The sequence below is a fragment of the Bufo bufo genome, chromosome 1, assembly GCF_905171765.1.
Source record: "Bufo bufo chromosome 1, aBufBuf1.1, whole genome shotgun sequence".
NCBI lineage: Eukaryota > Metazoa > Chordata > Amphibia > Anura > Bufonidae > Bufo > Bufo bufo.
Window position 1 is genome coordinate 465,840,045 of NC_053389.1, and position 21,509 is coordinate 465,861,553.

Sequence of the window (21,509 nt, forward strand, 5' to 3'; positions counted from 1 at the left end):
ACGCGAGATTTCCTGTGAACGCGCGCACACAGGAGCGCGCGTTCACAGTATCGGAAGGTAAACGAGCTGATCTACAGTCTGCCAGCGGCGATCATTCGCTGGCAGGCTATAGATGCAATTTTTTATTAACCCTTGAAGGGTATATCAGACGCTGTTTTGTTAACAGCGTCTGATATACCTGCTACCTGGTCCTCTGGTGGTCCCTTTTGCTTGGATCGACCACCAGAGGACACAGGCAGCTCTGTAAGTAGCACCAATCACCACACTACACTACACCCCCCCTGTCACTTTTTAACCCCTTATTAACCACTGATCACCCCATATAGACTCCCTGATCACCCCCCTGTCATTGATCACCCCCCTGTAAGGCTCCATTCAGACGTCCGTATGTGTTTTGCGGATCCGCAAAACACGGAGACCCCGGATCCGCAAAACACAGACACCGGCAATGTGCTTTCCGCATTTTGCGGATCCGCACATTGCCAGAACTATATAGAAAATGCCTTTTCTTGTCCGCAATTGCCGACAAGAATAGGACATGTTCTGTAGGCTCTACAAAAAACACAGTGTTCGCCCGATCAGGCCTGATCTTGTGCGCACACTTGCGTTCAGTCCGCCCCACCGCAGTGACAGAATATTTTTTTTTCTGATCACTGCAAAAACGCCGTAAAATCGCTGCGGCGCTATAAAGATCACTTTTGAGGGGCATGGTGAGTTTTTTTTTTGGCACAAGTTAGCGGAAATTTTTTTGTTTTTGTTTTTTTGTTCTTTCTTACAAAGTCTCATATTCCACTAACTTGTGACAAAAAATATAAAATCTCACATGAACTCACCATACCCCTCACGGAATCCAAATGCGTAAAAATGTTTAGACATTTATATTCCAGACTTCTTCTCACACCCCACATATGACCCCATTTCGGAAAGTAGACACCCCAAGGTATTCGCTGAGGGGCATAGTGAGTCCGTGAAAATTTGAACTTTTTGTCACAAGTTAGTGGAAAGGGAGAATTTGTGAGAAAAAAAAAAAATAAATCATTTTCCGCTAACTTGTGCCAAAAAAATAATAATTCTATGAACTCGCCATGCCCCTCATTGATTACCTTGGGGTGTCTTCTTTCCAAAATGGGGTCACATGTGGGGTATTTATACTGCCCTGGCATTTTAGGGGCCCTAAAGCGTGAGAAGAAGTCTGGAATCCAAATGCCTAAAAATGCCCTCCTAAAAGATACTCATTGGAATTTGGGCCCCTTTGCGCACCTAGGCTGAAAAAAAGTGTCACACATGTGGTATCGCCGTACTCAGGAGAAATAGGGCAATGTGTTTTGGTTTGTATTTTTACATATACCCATACTGTGTGTGAGAAATATCTCTGTAAAATGACAACTTTGTATAAAAAAATGGGAAAAGTTGCCTTTTACAGAGATATTTATCTCACCCAGCATGGGTATATGTAAAAATACACCTCAAAACACATTGCCCTACTTCTTCTGAGTACGGCGATACCACATGTGCGTCACTTTTTTGCAGCCTAGGTGCGCAAAGGGGCCCAAATTCCAATGAGTACTTTTAGGATTTCACAGGGCATTTTTACTCATTTGGATTCCAAACTACTTCTCACACTTTAGGAGCCCCTAAAATGCAAGGGCAGTATAAATACCCCACAAGTGACTCCATTTTAGAAAGAAGACACCCCAAGGTATTTAATGAGGGGTATGGTGAGTTCATGTAAAATTTTATTTTTTGTCACAAGTTAGTGGAATATGAGACTTTGTAAGAAATAAAATAAAATAATAATCATTTTCCGCTAACTTGTGACAAAAAATAAAAACTTCCATGAACTCACTATGCCCATCAGCGAATACCTTAGGGTGTCTACTTTCCGAAATGGGGTTATTTGTGGGGTGTTTCTTCTGTCTGGGCATTGTAGAACCTCAGAACACATGACAGGAGCTCAGAAAGTCAAAGTGCGTAAATTCACATTTTTGCACCATAAATTGTAAACGCTATAACTTTTACCCAAACCAATAAATATACCCTTATTGCATTTTTTTTTAATCAAAGACATGTAGAACAATAAATTTAGAGAAAAATTTATATAGAAATGTAGTTTTATTTGAAAAATTTTACAACCGAAATTGAAAAATGTCATTTTTTTGCAAAAATTTTGGTCAATTTCGATTAATATCAAAAAAAGTTAAAATGTCAGCAGCAATGAAATACCACTAAATGAAAGCTATATTAGTGATAAGAAAAGGAGGTAAAATTCATTTGGGTGGTAAGTTGTATGACCGAGCAATAAACCGTGAAAGTAGTGTAGTGCAGAATTGTAAAAAGTGGTCTGGTCATTAAGGGGGTTTAAGCTAGGGGAGCTGAGGTGGTTAAGCCATTCTGTTGTTGATTTACTTCTATGCTTTGGGTCGTTGTCCTGTTGCAACACCCATCTTCTGTTGAGCTTCAGCTGGTGGACAGATAGCCTTAAATTCTCCTGCAAAATGTCTTGATAAACTTGGGAATTCATTTTTCCTTCGATGATAGCAATCCGTCCAAGCCCTGACGCAGCAAAGCAGCCCCAAACCATGATGCCCACAGCACCATACTTCACAGTTGGGATGAGGTTTTGATGTTGGTGTGCTGTGCCTCTTTTTCTCCACACATAGTGTTGTGTGTTTCCTCCAAAAAACTCAACTTTGGTTTCATCTGTCCACAGAATATTTTGCCAGTACTGCTGTGGAACATCCAGGTGCTCTTGTGTAAACTGTAAACGTGCAGCAATGTTTTTTTTGGACAGCAGTGGCTTCCTCTGTAGTATCCTCCCATGAAATCCATTCTTGTTTAGTGTTTTACGTATCATAGATTCGCTAACAGGGATGTTAGCATATGCCAGAGACTTTTGTAAGTCTTTAGCTGACACTCTAGGATTCTTCTTCACCTCATTGAGCAGTCTGCGCTGTGCTCTTGCAGTGATCTTTACAGGACGGCCTCTCCTAGGGAGAGTAGCAGCAGTGCTGAACTTTCTCCATTTATAGACAATTTGTCTTACCGTGGACTGATGAACAGCAAGGCTTTTGGAGATACTTTTATAACCCTTTCCAGCTTTATGCAAGTCAACAATTCTTAATCATAGGACTTCTGAGAGCTCTTTTGTGCAAGGCATCATTGACATCAGGCAATGCTTCTTGTGAAAAGCAAACCCAGAACAGGTGTGTGTTTTTTATAGGGCAGGGCAGCTGTAACCAACACCTCCAATCTCATCTCATTGATTGGACTCCAGTTGGCTGACACCTCACTCCAATTAGCTCTTGGAGATGTCATTAGTCTTTTTCCACCTGCACTATGAATGTTTACATGGTGTGTTCAATAAAAACATGGTAACATTTAATTCTTTGTGTGTTATTAGTTTAAGCAGACTGTGATTGTCTATTGTTGTGACTTAGATGAAGATCAGATCACATTTTATGACCAATTTGTGCAGAAATCCATATCATTCCAAAGGGTTCACATACTTTTTCTTGCAACTGTAGTTTACAGACAAGATCTAAAAAGGGGGTTCTATATGCTGTGAGGTGCCATGAGTTAAGCTGACCATACAAAGGGATTGGAAATGTTCATTTTCAACATACCAGAATATTTGTACCTACAGGTTAGATAAACCACGTGTTTGAAGTGGTTTATTTTCCTCTCCTCATTGAGATACACCTGCATGCTAAGCTGGGTGTATTTGATTTTTTTAAAAACCTAAAACATCTCTGTGAAAAACGAGAACATCTTAAAAATGTACTTGTACTCAAGTGCTAACGACTTATGGCCATACACATTTGACAGAAGTAGATTGATGGTTGGACAATCATCGAAGGGAGGGTCATCTAATAAATGTTAGTTAAGCCAATGCAGCTATACAAATACTGTATTTTAGTCCATAGTAGTAGCTACAGTCATTCAAACTGGACAAATGATCTTTCTGGGAATGTTCTTTCACAGAGAGATCATCTGTGGACTAGTATACGAAATGCTTAAACATGGTCAACTTCTTTCCATAAGATGATGTCTATTATCAGTCAGCCAAAATCATCTTTGGTTGTTAAACTCCACCCGATGAAGGATCATCTTGGTTTAAATTGTAGTTTAAATTAACTTTAGACTGATATGTATGGCCACAAACGCAAAAGCAGCCAAAATATACAACAAATAGAACCTTTTTAAATTGATGGAAGGATTGTATTTTTCTTTAGATAAAACAGGTGTATATTAGCGTTTTATTAAGACCCTTCAGGTGTACAGAATCCCTCCCGCAAATACTACTCACATATTTTTGAAGGATCATACAATTACTCTGCCATATGGTGGTGGGTGGATTGCTTATATGTCCTAAAATTAGAGCAGCTGCCATCGTCCTTTGTAAACTCTGTTCTTATGTCTCAAGATCAGGGGTATCCTTTATATTAGCAATATCTACAACAAGGTCTCTTACTCTATATCTAAACTTTTTTCTGAGTATTCTCTATGTAATCAGGGGGCAAGGACAGGTGGATAACACACATAGTACCATAGTTTTACAGCCAATTTATTCACATATTGTATAGGTATTATAGATGTATTGTATGTTTTCTAACTAAAAATGAAATCACATGATTTTACCCACCTCAATGAAAACAAGCAAACAATTAAGAGTGCATTTCAATAGGTTAGATAGGTTCCTCAATACAACCTTAGGTGGACAAATACACCTTGGTAACAACATCGATGTGTCAATAAAAGTGAGAAAAGAGTTTTCCTTAGCCCATTGTATTTTTTATACAATAGACATAGAGGTTAATGACACACAGGGGACGGGGACAGTGATGGCACACAGGGGACATAGTGGTGCATTACCCAGTGGACAGTGATGGCATACAGGGTAAAGAGTGTTGGCAGAGTGATTGCATATAAGGGGCACAGTTTTTTAGAGCCTGTTGTATTTTTTCACACAGCAAGGTTTATTGCTAGTCTGGACATAATGGACATAATAGAATGACAGTAGAGTTGAGCGAACACCTGGATGTTCGGGTTCGAGAAGTTCGGCCGAACTTCCCGGAAATGTTCGGGTTCGGGATCCGAACCCGACCCGAACTTCGTCCCGAACCCGAACCCCATTGAAGTCAATGGGGACCCGAACTTTTGGGCACTAAAAAGGCTGTAAAACAGCCCAGGAAAGAGCTAGAGGGCTGCAAAAGGCAGCAACATGTAGGTAAATCCCCTGCAAACAAATGTGGATAGGGAAATGAATTAAAATTAAAATTAAAAAAATAAAAATGAACCAATATCAATTGGACAGAGGTCCCATAGCAGAGAATCTGGCTTCACGTCAGCAGAGAATCAGTCTCTTCATGCCATAGCAAAGAATCTGGCTTCATGTCAGCAGAGAATCAGTCTCTTCATGCCATAGCAGAGAATCTGGCTTCATGTCAGCGCAGAATCAGTCTTCATGTCATAGCAGAGAATCAGGCTTCACGTCACCCACCACTGGAACAGGCCACTGTCACACATTTAGGCCCCGGCACCCAGACAGAGGAGAGCGGTCCCGTAACAGAGAATCTGGCCTTATGTCAGCGCAGAATCTGTCTTCATGTCATAGCAGAGAATCAGGCTTCACGTCAGCCACCACTGGAACAGGCCACTGTCACACATTTAGACCCCGGCACCCAGACAGAGGAGAGCGGTCCCGTAACAGAGAATCTGGCCTTATGTCAGCGCCTTATCTCATCTGTCTTCATGTCATAGCAGAGAATCAGGCATCACGTCACCCACCACTGGAACAGGCCACTGTCACACATTTAGGCCCAGGCACCCAGGCAGAGGAGAGAGGTCCCGTAACAGAGAATCTGGCCTTATGTCAGCGCAGAATCTGTCTTCATGTCATAGCAGAGAATCAGGCATCACGTCACCCACCACTGGAACAGGCCACTTGCACACATTTAGGCCCTGGCACCCAGGCAGAGGAGAGAGGTCCCGTAACAGAGAATCTGGCCTTATGTCAGCACAGAATCTGTCTTCATGTCATAGCAGAGAATCAGGCTTCACGTCACCCACCACTGGAACAGGCCACTGTCACACATTTAGGCCCAGGCACCCAGGCAGAGGAGAGAGGTCCCGTAACAGAGAATCTGGCCTTATGTCAGCACCGAATCTGTCTTCATGTCATAGCAGAGAATCAGGCTTCATGTCACCCACCACTGGAACAGGCCACTGTCACACATTTAGGCCCAGGCAGAGGAGAGAGGTCCGTAACAGAGAATCTGGCCTTATGTCAGCACAGAATCTGTCTTCATGTCATAGCAGAGAATCAGGCATCACGTCACCCACCACTGGAACAGGCCACTGTCACATATTTAGGCCCAGGCACCAAGTCAGTGGTGTAGTACAGTCGATATGAACCACATGAAGTTTCACCAAATATCCAGTCTGCAGGTTTGCAATAGGGTCATACCAATATACAGGAGCTGCAGCAATGATCACTTGTTAAATATAGTTCCATATATTCATAAGCTGTTAGCAGAGAGTCAGGACATGCTAAATAAACCTCTTCAAATGTGCTATTAGATAACTGAGGAAAGTTTTAACAGACAGAGTCTTTACAGTGGACTCTTCCAGAAAGCCCCCTGTGTATTCTGCTACTTGGTTTGGTCTCCTCAGTGCAGACATTTACTGTGAAGGAGGTAGGATCTCTGTCTAAGTTCTCTAAAGCTAAAGTTCATTTATCTATTGTAAAAAGTTATAATATATACCCATAATAGTTCTGTAGAATATAAAGAGGTGACTGTATGTTTTTTAGCAGCCTTTAAACCCTGCAGCACATGCTAGGCTGAGTAGATGATGTACAGTTAAAGAGACATGTGTTCTTCATAAAATGGCTGCAAGACATGCTGTATTCCAGGTCACCCTGCTGCAATATCTTTGTAAATGATTTTCTCTTGTTCATTTTTCTGTATGCTTTGTTATATCCTGTAACATGTATGTGGGAATGTAATATAATGACTGCCTGTTATGATATAGGTGGGCTGGTGACCTGGCTGTATACCACATAGTGGCAGTGTTTCCCTGTTGTATTACAGGCTCCAGCCAAGTGCACTACACCTCAATAAAGCTTTAAACCACAGAAGACCTGAGTGTCGTCCCTTAGAGTCCACATAGAGTTTATGCCTGGAGGAGCTGGTGACCGAGTGAGTGTGAAAGCTGGAGGTGTCGCAGATGGTGCAAGGAAAAGAGGGTTACATTTGGTGCCGTGACTCGGATGTCATCATTCTGCTCAAAGTGACCAGTGAAGATACCTAAAGTCACCAGTGTGCGAGTTCTGAGGTGATTGTGCCACGGCGGAGCTGCTAGGCGGCAGATTGACCTTATTAGCGGTTTATATCCTCTCAGGAATAGAAGATGAGTGGACGAGCCAGAGCCCGCGGAAGAGCACGTGCCAGGGGGCAGCCCAGCCAAGGACAGCCTGGACAGGAGCAAGAGGCTCAAGATCCTAGACGCATTAAAAGACCCCAGCAGCCACCAGCCGAGCCTTTGCTTGTGGGAAGAGGGCGCCAGAGAGGCCCGCCAGTAGTGGAGAGACCTCCGACTGATGTTCTGCAGCTTTCAGCTGGATTTCAGGACATATCCCTCGGAGAACGGGGTGGCCGCAGGCGTGACTTCCATGACCCTGGAATGAACACCCGGCAGACCATTGAATAGAAATGTGAGACCTGTTTTTTTTTTGCACTGTGTGACAGGTTAAGGTTTAATCACAGAATCAGACTTCTATCTGCACGGTAGCGTGTGTCTTAGGTTTTTCTGAATGACACTATCAGTACCTTCAATGTAAGATATCCTTTTTGGGATAGATTTCAAGTAGGCCTCAAATACCAGAAACTAGTTATTTTGAGAATGGCAAATTTGGGAATGCTTTTTCAACCCAGAACAAAAAGTCTGCTTTTACGGTCACTACAAATAACTTGACCAGCTAAAACTGTGCAGATTTGGTTGAATAGAGATGTGAGACCTGTTTTTTTTTGCGCTGTGTGACAGTTATAGGTTTAATCACAGAACGACACTTCTATCAGCACGCTAGCGTGTGTCTTAGGTTTTTCTGAATGATACTATCAATAACTTCAATGTAAGATTTTCTTTTTGGGATAGATTTCAAGTAGGCCTGAAATACCACAAACTAATTATTTTCAGAATGGCAAATTTGGGAATGCTTTTTCAACCCAGAACAAAAAGTCTGCTTTGACGGTCACTACAAATAACTTGACCAGCTAAAACTGTGCAGATTTGGTTGAATAGAGATGTGAGACCTGTTTTTTTTTTGCGCTGTGTGACAGTTATAGGTTTAATCACAGAATGACACTTCTATCAGCACGCTAGCGTGTGTCTTAGGTTTTTCTGAATGATACTATCAATAACTTCAATGTAAGATTTTCTTTTTGGGATAGATTTCAAGTAGGCCTGAAATACCACAAACTAGTTATTTTCAGAATGGCAAATTTGGGAATGCTTTTTCAACCCAGAACAAAAAGTCTGCTTTGACGGTCACTACAAATAACTTGACCAGCTAAAACTGTGCAGATTTGGTTGAATAGAGATGTGAGACCTGTTTTTTTTTGCGCTGTGTGACAGTTATAGGTTTAATCACAGAATGACACTTCTATCAGCACGCTAGCGTGTGTCTTAGGTTTTTCTGAATGATACTATCAATAACTTCAATGTAAGATTTTCTTTTTGGGATAGATTTCAAGTAGGCCTGAAATACAACAAACTAGTTATTTTCAGAATGGCAAATTTGGGAATGCTTTTTCAACCCAGAACAAAAAGTCTGCTTTGACGGTCACTACAAATAACTTGACCAGCTAAAACTGTGCAGATTTGGTTGAATAGAGATGTGAGACCTGTTTTTTTTTGCGCTGTGTGACAGTTATAGGTTTAATCACAGAATGACACTTCTATCAGCACGCTAGCGTGTGTCTTAGGTTTTTCTGAATGATACTATCAATAACTTCAATGTAAGATTTTCTTTTTGGGATAGATTTCAAGTAGGCCTGAAATACCACAAACGAGTTATTTTCAGAATGGCAAATTTGGGAATGCTTTTTCAACCCAGAACAAAAAGTCTGCTTTGACGGTCACTACAAATAACTTGAACAGCTAAAACTGTGCAGATTTGGTTGAATAGAGATGTGAGACCTGTTTTTTTTTGCGCTGTGTGACAGTTATAGGTTTAATCACAGAATGACACTTCTATCAGCACGCTAGCGTGTGTCTTAGGTTTTTCTGAATGATACTATCAATAACTTCAATGTAAGATTTTCTTTTTGGGATAGATTTCAAGTAGGCCTGAAATACAACAAACTAGTTATTTTCAGAATGGCAAATTTGGGAATGCTTTTTCAACCCAGAACAAAAAGTCTGCTTTGACGGTCACTACAAATAACTTGACCAGCTAAAACTGTGCAGATTTGGTTGAATAGAGATGTGAGACCTGTTTTTTTTGCGCTGTGTGATAGTTATAGGTTTAATCACAGAACGACACTTCTATCAGCACGCTAGAGTGTGTCTTAGGTTTTTCTGAATGATACTATCAATAACTTCAATGTAAGATTTTCTTTTTGGGATAGATTTCAAGTAGGCCTGAAATACCACAAACTAGTTACTTTCAGAATGGCAAATTTGGGAATGCTTTTTCAACCCAGAACAAAAAGTCTGCTTTGACGGTCACTACAAATAACTTGACCAGCTAAAACTGTGCAGATTTGGTTGAATAGAAATGTCAGGTCTATTTTTTAGGCGCTGGGTGACAGGCTCAACTTGCCCCTGATGTAATATATGGCCAAAAAATAACCACACTGTTGATGGTTAAATGCACTTGGGTGACACAGGCTCAGCCTGCAGCTGATGTAGTATATGGCCAAAAAATAATCAGACTGTTGATGGTTAAATGCACTTGGGTGAAACAGGCTCAGCCTGCAGCTGATGTAGTATATGGCCAAAAAATAACCAGACTGTTGATGGTTAAATGCACTTCGGTGACACAGGCTCAGCCTGCAGCTGATGTAGGATATAGCACAAAATAACCACACTATCGATGGTTAAATACACTTAGTGATAGCTCGTGCTGGCGCTCCACAAGTCACAAAATGGCCGCCGATCACCCCAGAAAAAAGTAATCTAAAAACGCTCTGGGCAGCCTCAAAAAAGTGAGCAAGTCAATAATAGCACTTCAATGATCCACAGCTGCAGATCGATCACAGAATGAAGTCTTTTGGAGGAGTTAATCTGCCTAATCTCGCCCTAACGTCGCAGCTGCAACCTCTCCCTATACTGATCATAGCAGAGTGACGTGCGGCGCTACGTGACTCCAGCTTAAATAGAGGCTGGGTCACATGGTGCACTGGCCAATCACAGCCATGCCAATAGTAGGCATGGCTGTGATGGCCTCTTGGGCCAAGTAGTATGACGCTTGTTGATTGGCTGCTTTGCAGCCTTTCAAAAAGCGCCAAGAAAGCGCCGAACACCGAACCCGAACCCGGACTTTTACAAAAATGTTCGGGTTCGGGTCCGTGTCACGGACACCCCAAAATTCGGTACGAACCCGAACTATACAGTTCGGGTTCGCTCATCCCTAAATGACAGCTTACAGCCTGATTACAGATTACAGGGGGCATGTATATTGACAGGTGATACATTTTCAATGTGGTAAAACTCAGCTGAGCAATCTATACAACCCAAATGAAGTCTCACAACAGAACTGTAAGCTCATTTTTAGGTCATACATTCCAGCTTTATAATTTACAAAAATGTAAAACATGTCTTTATAATGTCAAATGACTCCAATAGTGTAGTGGCAAAACACACTCTACTATATCTATTGGCAAATGGAGCTCCATAGTTATTGAATTCAACTCCATCTCACCATTCATGGAATGACATACAGTAAGATAGAATTTTCAATGAGCCTTCATTTCCTTTCATACTGAATTCATTGCCAAAATCTAAAATAATAAAAAAAAGATTATCACTTGCTAATATGGGAAAATTAACTAATCAAAACCAGATTTTAACTTTCCAGATGTCAACTTTATCACTTTCAGTGACTGTGAAATTTCAAACAGAATGTGAAGATGAAAGGGCTTACTTTATCGCTGGAAGATAAATCAGCATTATTCACAACAAATGAGGTTTTACTTGTAAGTTGCTAGAGCCTGTTATAAGGTATTTTTCTAATTTATTAAAGTTTTCTAACAAAGATGTAAAGATGGAAACAATATTGATAGCTCCATCTTTACATATGCTGCTGCATAGACATTTTTGATTTTTTTTACCTCTCCTTTTACAAAATCTTCCCTTAAACATGAAATTGTAGGTGGGAGCCACTGTCAGTCTACGGATTATACACCAGTGATACATGTCTGTGAGAAAAAGGATCTGAAATCTTGGATTTCAACCTGCTTGGTCCTTGGTTTTTCTGAGAAATATGACTCAAGTTATGAGATATTTCTGAGGGTCATTTTCCATCTATACAGAACATGTGCACATCCGGTTTTAATTTAGTTTTTAATATGTATTGCTATGATTGCACAGAGAGAACATACAGTATCATCCTTGAGGTCTAATAGGTTATTAGACACATAAATGGAATGTGTAACTAGGTCAATAATGCGTGCATACAGTATTTTCATATTTGGTTTCAGACGTTTTATTATTAACTTGTTCTCTCTCTCGCAAAAGTTGTATTTTCGTTCTAGTAACTTTATAAAAGCAGTTTAAATATTTTTTTTTATATTGTTTTGACCTTATATATTTTTAATACCTGATGCTTTTGCTTAATTTTTTTTTTTTTTAGCTTTTATACTATTTAAGGTAAGCGGCTAACAGACCGCACAAAACGTGAGTGTGAAAGTAGTCTAACAATTAGAAGCAGCTGGGCAACTGTACACAGAACAAGGAGAGGAGGAGAGTGGTGGTGATGGCAACAATGGGAGTAGCAGTTCATTGAATAATGTTCCTAATAGAAGTAACTTAGCAGCAACAGACATGGGTCACCGATGTAACACTGCCTGACTCCTCAGTGTCCTTCACTAGTGTCTCTGACAGCAACAGCTCACACATGGCGAATTCCAGATCTCTGTGTAGGGGTTAAAGGCTGAATACCAGGGCACTACCAGGATAACATCCTTAGGATTTGCACTAACCCAAATCTTTGGTTGACACAGTGGTTCCACACCCACTGCTGTAACAACCACTTCTTTACGATATTTCATAAATGCTCCTAAACTGCAAGATATGACACTGTGAACAGTAAGGGCATTTTTCCACTAGGCATAAAGAATGTGGATCTGCCACAGTGAATCTACACTATTTAAATAGACAATGGACAGACAGCTGAGGCCTTTTAACCAGCCACTGAGATGGGAGAAATGTCCCTTTAGGTAAGTTCACACATGATGTATCTTCTGCTGAATATTTATTTAAACTGTGCAAGTTCTCATGTATCATTAAGGCCTGTACCCATATTAGATTATTACTGGCTTTCTAATGTGTACAGGGGCCTACTGACTCTCCCTCGAAAAATGATGCTGAGGGTAAGAAGGATAGGGCACGTTCAATTCCAAAACCTAATCCTTCTGTTCTTGCATGAGAAAAGCTGCCACCAGAGGTGTCTGTATGCGGCTCTTTAATTAAATTGGAAAGAAGCCTCGTAGCTTTGCAATTTTTATATATGGTATACTACTGTAACTATATTAAATATGTTGCATGAGAGTAGAAAAGTAGATCTGTTTTTTTTTACAGAAATGAAACCACTTTTTCCAGGGGCTGTGTCTAATATTACAGTTAATACCCTTTTAAGTAAATATGGTTTAGAGTTTAAAGGGGTACTGGTTCTAAGTGAAGAGTTATAGTGGGTGTGTCGAGACTTATATGGCAAAGCCAGATAACAGGCACAGCACGATACTTTTGTTTCTGAAAAAAAAAATCTCAACTTTTTTATTCTCCTTGATGCCACCCTTTAAAGGGATTTTTGAGACTTGTCTTATTGATGAAGTCATCAATATCAGATCAAGCTCCCGACTCCTCCACATATCAGCTGTTGGGCTGCAGTCTGGAATAGGCACCGCAGCAGCAGAGCTCTGTACATTGGGTAGTGGCCATGGGGCTATCGTAAAGTAAAAACATTTTCAACTGAGAGTGCTATTGACTGATTTGGCTGACAAGTGTGTAAAATTGGTAAAATGTGGTAAAAGGCCTGTGATTAAGCACAGTAAACAGTCACCATAACTCATTGAAATGGCTAGGGGCAAAAACAGGAAATCAGCTGTTATGGTATTACTTAACGGGAACCTGTCATGTGGATATTTGATTATAATCTAACTAATTACAAACCGGATTCCAAAAAAGTTGGGACACTATACAAATCGTGAATAAAAACTGAATGCAATGATGTGGAGGTGCCAACTTCTAATATTTTAATCAGAATAGAACATAAATCACGGAGCAAAAGTTTAAACTGAGAAAATGTACCATTTTAAGGGAAAAATATGTTGAATCAGAATTTCATGGTGTCAACAAATCCCCAAAAAGTTGGGACAAGGCTATTTTCACCACTGTGTGGCATCTCCCCTTCTTCTTACAACACTAAACAGACGTCTGGGGACAGAGGAGACCAGTTTCTCAAGTTTAGAAATAGGAATGCTCTCCCATTCTTGTCTAATACAGACCTCTAACTGTTCAATCGTCTTGGGCCTTCTTTGTTGCACCTTCCTCTTTATGATGCGCCAAATGTTCTCTATAGGTGAAAGATCTGGACTGCAGACTGGCCATTTCAGTACCCGGATCCTTCTCCTACGCAGCCATGATGTTGTGATTGATGCAGAATGTGGTCTGGCATTACCTTGTTGAAAAATGCAGGGTCTTCCCTGAAAGAGATGACGTCTGGATGGGAGCATATGTTGTTCTAGAACCTGAATATATTTTTCTGCATTGATGGTGGCCTTCCAGACATGCAAGCTGCCCATGCCACACGCACTCATGCAACCCCATACCATCAGAGATGCAGGCTTCTGAACTGAGCGTTGATAACAACTTGGGTTGTCCTTGTCCTCTTTGGTCCGGATGACATGGCGTCCCAGATTTCCAAAAAGAACTTCGAATCGTGACTTGTCTGACCACAGAACAGTCTTCCATTTTGCCACACTCCATTTTAAATGATCCCTGGCCCAGTGAAAACGCCTGAGCTTGTGGATCTTGCTTAGAAATGGCTTCTTCTTTGCACTGTAGAGTTTCAGCTGGCAACGGCGGATGGCACGGTGGATTGTGTTCACTGACAATGGTTTCTGGAAGTATTCCTGAGCCCATTCTGTGATTTCCTTTACAGTAGCATTCCTGTTTGTGGTGCAGTGTCGTTTAAGGGCCCGGAGATCACGGGCATCCAGTATGGTTTTACGGCCTTGACCCTTACGCACAGAGATTGTTCCAGATTCTCAGAATCTTCGGATGATGTTATGCACAGTTGATGATGATAGATGCAAAGTCTTTGCAATTTTTCGCTGGGTAACACCCTTTCTGATATTGCTCCACTATCTTTCTGCACAACATTGTGGGAATTGGTGATCCTCTACCCATCTTGGCTTCTGAGAGACACTGCCACTCTGAGAAGCTCTTTTTATACCCAATCATGTTGCCAATTGACCTAATTAGTGTTATTTGGTCTTCCAGCTCTTCGTTATGCTCAAATTTACTTTTTCCAGCCTCTTATTGCTACTTGTCCCAACTTTTTGGGGATTTGTTGACACTGTGAAAATGGGAATCAACGTATTTTTCCTTTAAAATGATACATTTACTCGGATTAAACGTTTGATCTGTCATCTACGTTCTATTACAAATAAAATATTGACATTTGCCATCTCCACATCATTGCATTCAGTTTTTATTCACAATTTTATTCACAACTTTTTTGGAATCCGGTTTGTATATACAATCATTAACTACAAAAAAGTGCCTTAGATGTATTCACTTACTGGTGTGACAGATGGTTATCTCATAATATACACACGCTAATGAGCTGATTTGAGTCCGGCGTGATGTCATTGAGTCCAGCGTATATTTAATTCAGAGCTATAGCCACTCCCCTGCCCATCTGCTGCTGATTCCTATGGAAACAAACTGTCATTCAGCAGCAGGTGGGCGGGGAGAGTCAGGAGCTCATGAATATTCATGACTCATCATTATCAGCTGGAGCTTTTCAATACAAGATGTTGGCAGATTGACTGGGTCAATTAAAGAAAGTGACCCAGCATTGTGCTAAGAGAATCAATCACTTATTTATGTTGCCCTTAGTTAGGACACCATAAAACTGGTGACAGGTTCCCTTTAAGGTGACACTGTACTTTCAACAAACTCTTGATGTTATAGGGACATATCAAAAGTTTAGATTGGTGGGAGTCTGAGCACTGAAACCCCCACAATATCTAGAATGAGGGGAGAGAAATGTGTGCATATCACGCTCTCTCTCCTCGATGCCTGACAGGGAAGCGAGACAGACTCAATAGAAAGTTTATAGGCCTGTCTCACTCCTGTTTCATGCAACAAGGAGAGAGAGCTATGCGCATGCTTCTCTCCCCTCATTCTAAGGCTAAGTCCACACGAACGTGTGTGATCTGTGGCCGTATTGCGGCCCGCAAATCGCGGGCCGCAATACACGGCCACAGTTCCGTGTGAATTCCGCATCACGGATACGGACCCATTCACTTCAATGGGTCCGCAAATCCGGAATCGCGGAACGGCCGCACGGGACGAGACCCCTCGGAAGCACTACGGAGTGCCTCCGTGGGGTTACGTCCCGTACTTCCGTTCCGCTAAAAGATAGAACAAGTCCTATCTTTTAGCGGAACGGCCGGATCGCAGACCCATTAAAGTGAATGGGTCCGCGATCCGATGCGGCTGACCTACGGCCGGCGATTGTGCATTGCGGCCCGCTATTTGCGGGCCGCAGCACAGGCACGGGTCACACACGTTCGTGTGAACTCGGCCTAAGGGTGCATTCAGATGTCCGTAGTGCATTGCGGATCTGCAAATTGCAGATCCGCAATACACCCAGCTGGCACCCCCATAGAACTGCCTATTCTTGCCCGCAATTGCGGACAAGAATAGGACATTGTAATAAGAAGACCAGGAACACATGCGAAGTGCCAGTCTTCTTGTTAGATTGTTTCTCTGGACGCCAATCCACTGACACATGCACCGCAACTCCAAAATAAGGTAGTGCCGACCTGTTATCTATTAAAAAGAATAGGACATGTTCTATTTTTTTCCGGAGCCGCGGTCCGGAAGATTGGGGGCGCGCTTTGGAAATGCGGAGAGCACATAGTGTGCTCTCCCCATCCATTCCGTCCCCATAGAGAATGAATGGGTCCGCACCCGTTCCGCAATTTGCAGAACGGATGCGGACCAATTATACGAACTTGTGAATGGAGCCTAAAGATCAGTGGGGGTCACAGCTTTTAGACCCTCACAGATCAAAACTTTTGATATGTCCCTACAACATATCAAAAGTTTTTTCAAAGTACAGTGCCACTTTAAGTATACTTAAGTGCTAGGGTAAGCTGCTCAATTGGACACCAGCGCGAGTACAGTACTTTATGGAACTGTTGCCTGCAATACAGAATGTGATTCCTCAGCGTCCAGCAGCTCTTTTTGACTGTTATATGCAGGAACTTTTTTTTAACTATATCATTTTTCTACTAATATTTCTTTCATCTTTATTTTTTCTAGTTTTGGGTTAACATTTTAGGGCTTTAGAGCCAGTTACTAGTTGTGAAATATTTTTAAATTAATAGTAAATACAATAGTTCCAAGTTACATGGTGATCCAGCCATGAAGTACTATATTCAAATTCAAAACTGTTCTATTAACTATTCCATTAATATTTAAATAAATTACCAGAATCTCTGAATGTGCCATTGACCACCAGATAATATTAAATATTGACTGACCACCCTGTACCATGTAAATCCACTACTCATAGCTGCCTTAATACTGTATATGGTATATGTGATTATTAATATAGCTCTTATACCTTGGAACATCATTGTAAATGGTGGTATACAGCATGACTGTATATGATATACAGTATATGGATTATTGAGGTCTGTGCATGTTTTCACTAGTGTTGGGCGCAAATATTCCAATCGCGAATATTAATCGTGAATATCAGCACTTTGAGAATTCTCAAATATTTAGAATATAGTGATATATATTCGTAAATTTTGAATATTCTAGATTTGTTTTTCATCAGTAACGTCCCTTCTTGCTTGTGGGCCAATGAGAAGGCTGCAATGTCTTTGTCTGAGCTTAGCAACATCCCTAGCAACCAATAGGAAAGTTGCCTACCCCTTACTATATAAGAACCTCCCCAGCAGCCATTTTCTACAGTTTTACAGATAGTTAGTGAGAGATAGTCAGTGTAGGTTAGATAGTCATATAGTGTAGCTGTTGCAGTGCAGAGTGTTAGGTAGTGTGATAGGTTCTGCTGTCCATACATACATGCAGATTTGCTAAAATGTGAAGTTTTACGTATTGCGCCAAAATATTCGCATCATTAGTGCTGATTAGCGCAATCGCGAATATATTGGAGCACGCTAACTGCATATAAAACCATTTTTAATGTTCTGCCGTGACAACCATTTTATCCAGTCTCAGGAAACATTTAGCAGCTTGGAAAATGAAGCAAAAATGACCCACGCCTGTATTTCGTGTGCATTACGTGAATATTACATTGCTGATTTTTCGCAATCAAAAAAATAAACTCGAATTTGCAAATTTGCGAATATATGACGAATAGAGTTGAGTGAACACCTGAATGTTCGGGTTCGAGAAGTTCGGCCGAACTTCCCGGAAATGTTCGGGTTCGGGATCCGAACTCGACCCGAACTTCGTCCCGAACCCGAACCCCATTGGAGTAAAACAGCCCAGGAAAGGGCTAGAGGGCTGCAAAAGGCAGCAAAATGTAGGTAAATCCCCTGCAAACAAATGTGGATAGGGAAATGAATTAAAATAAATAAAAATTAACCAATATCAATTGGAGAGAGGTCCCATAGCAGAGAATCAGGCTTCATATCATAGCAGAGAATCATGCTTCATGTCACCCACCACTGGAACAGGCCATTGTCAGATATTTTTAGGCCCCGGCACCCAGACAGAGGAGAGAGGTCCCATAGCAGAGATTCAGGCTTCATGTCATAGCAGAGAATCAGGCTTCATGTCACCCACCACTGGAACAGGCCATTGTCAGATATTTTTAGGCCCCGGCACCCAGACAGAGGAGAGGTTCATTCAACTTTGGGTTGCCCCGCAATATAATGGTAAAATTAAAAAAAGAGGATTGAATGAGGAAGTGCCCTGGAGTACAAGAATATATGGTTAAGGGGAGGTAGTTATAATTGTCTATTTTGCACAAGGGATGGACAGGTCCTGTGGGATGCATGCCTGGTTCATTTTTATGAACGTCAGCTTGTCCACATTGGCTGTGGACAGGCGGCTGCGTTTGCCTGTAATGACGCCCCCTGCCGTGCTGAATACACGTTCTGACAAAACGCTGGCCGCCGGGCAGGCCAGCACCTCCAAGGCATAAAAGGCTAGCTCTGGCCACGTGGACAGTTTGGAGACCCAGAAGTTGAATGGGGCCGAACCATCAGTCAGTACGTGGAGGGGTGTGCACACGTACTGTTCCACCATGTTAGTGAAATGTTGCCTCCTGCTAACACGTTTCGTATCAGGTGGTGCAGTTAGCTGTGGCGTGTTGACAAAACTTTTCCACATCTCTGCCATGCTAACCCTGCCCTCAGAGGAGCTGGCCGTGACACAGCTGCGTTGGCGAACCTCTTGCTTCTCCTCTGCCTTCGGCTTGGGCTTCCACTTGTTCGCTTGTGAAATTTGGGAATGCTCTCAGTAGCGCGTCTACCAATGTGCACTTGTACTCACGCATCTTCCTATCACGCTCCAGTGCAGGAAGTAAGGTGTGCACATTGTCTTTGTACCGGGGATCCAGCAGGGTGGCAACCCAGTAGTCCGCACACGTTAAAATGTGGGCAACTCTGCTGTCGTTGCGCAGGCACTGCAGCATGTAGTCGCTCATGTGTGCCAGGCTGCCCAGAGGTAAGGACAAGCTGTCCTCTGTGGGAGGCGTATCGTCATCGTCCTGCGTTTCCCCCCAGCCACGCACCAGTGATGGGCCCGAGCTGCGTTGGGTGCCAACCCGCTGTGAACATGCTTCATCCTCATCCTCCTCCACCTTCTCCTCATCCTCGTCCTCCTCGTCCTCCAGTAGTGGGCCCTGTCTGGCCACATTTGTACCTGGCCTCTGCTGTTGCAAAAAACCTCCCTCTGAGTCACTTCGAAGAGACTGGCCTGAAAGTGCTAAAAATGACCCCTCTTCCTCCTCCTTCTCCTCCTGGGCCACCTCCTCCACCTGAACTTCTGCACCACCAAATTCAGCACATGCGCCAGGCAAGGGATGTGCGTCAAACCGGCTAGTCCCAGAGCTGCGACGAGATTTCGCCCATTATCGCACACCACCAGGCCGGGCTTGAGGCTCACCGGCAGCAACCACTCGTCGGTCTGTTGTTCTATACCCCGCCCAGCCGCCACTACATTTACCCAGTGTGCAGTTAGGGAGATATAGCGTCCCTGGCCGTGCTTACTGGTCCACTTATCTGTGGTTAGGTGGACCTTGCCACAGATGGCGTTCCGTAGTGCACACTTAATTTTATCGGATACTTGGTTGTGCAGGGAAGGCACGGCTCTCTTGGAGAAGTAGTGGCGGCAGGGAACAACATACTGTGGGACAGCAAGCGACATGAGCTGTTTGAAGCTTTCTGTGTCCACCAGCCTGAATGACAGCATTTCATAGGCCAGTAGTTTAGAGATGCTGGCATTCAGGGCCAGGGATCGAGGGTGGCTAGGTGAGAATTTACGCTTTCTCTTAAATGTTTGTGAGATGGAGAGCTGAATGCTGCCGTGTGACATGGTTGAGATGCTTGGTGACAGAGGTGGTGGTGTTGGTGCTACATCCTCTGTTTGCTGGGCGGCAGGTGCCAACGTTCCTCCAGAGGCAGAGGAAGAGGCCGAGGAAGCAGAAGAAGAGGTAGCAGGGGGAGCCTGAGTGAGTTCCTTGTTTTTAAGGTGTTTACTCCACTGCAGTTCATGCTTTGCATGCAGGTGCCTGGTCATGCAGGTTGTGCTAAGGTTCAGAACGGTAATGCCTCGCTTCAGGCTCTGATGGCTCAGCGTGCAAACCACTCGGGTCTTGTCGTCAGCACATTGTTTGAAGAACTGCCACGCCAGGGAACTCCTTGAAGCTGCCTTTGGGGTGCTCGGTCCCAGATGGCGGTGGCCAGTAGCAGGCGGACTCTCTTGGCGGCGGGTGTTCTGCTTTTGCCCACTGCTCCCTCTTTTGCTACGCTGTTGGCTCGGTCTCACCACTGCCTCTTCCTCCGAACTCTGAAAGTCAGTGGCACGACCTTCATTCCATGTGGGGTCTAGGACCTCATTGTCCCCTGCATTGTCTTCCACCCAGTCTTCCTCCCTGACCTCCTGTTCAGTCTGCACACTGCAGAAAGACGCAGCAGTTGGCACCTGTGTTTCATCATCAGAGACGTGCTGAGGTGGTATTCCCATGTCCTCATCATCAGGAAACATAAGTGGTTGTGCGTCAGTGCATTCTATGTCTTCCACCGCTGGGGAAGGGCTAGGTGGATGCCCTTGGGAAACCCTGCCAGCAGAGTCTTCAAACAGCATAAGAGACTGCTGCATAAGTTGAGGCTCAGACAGTTTCCCTGATATGCATGGGGGTGATGTGACAGACTGATGGGCTTGGTTTTCAGGCGCCATCTGTGCGCTTTCTGCAGAAGACTGGGTGGGAGATAATGTGAACGTGCTGGATCCACTGTCGGCCACCCAATTGACTAATGCCTGTACCTGCTCAGGCCTTACCATCCTTAGAACGGCATTGGGTCCCACCACATATCGCTGTAAATTCTGGCGTCTACTGGGACCTGAGGTAGTTGGTACACTCGGACGTGTGGCTGTGGCAGAAAGGCCATGTCCTCTCCCAGCACCAGGGTCCACTAACACCACCACGACCATGTCCGCGTCTGCGTCCCTTACTAGATGTTTTCCTCATTGTTACCGTACACCACAATAAGAAAAAAATTATTTGGCCCAATGTATTGAATTCAAATTCAGGCCTTTTTTTACAGGCACCTAACACTATCTAGCTATCTACTTAGGTACCGTATTACTCTAATACAGGCACAGCAGTAACCACAGATTTAGCTGAATATAAATTGTAGGCCTAGTATTTAGGCGGTGGATGACAGGTATACGTTTACGGACAGAATTAGACTTGGTGATGCACGGTAGCGTTTGAAGTTATTGAGAATGACCCTATCCGCACCTTCAATCTAATATACCCTTTTATGGATAGATTTAAACTTGGCCTGAAA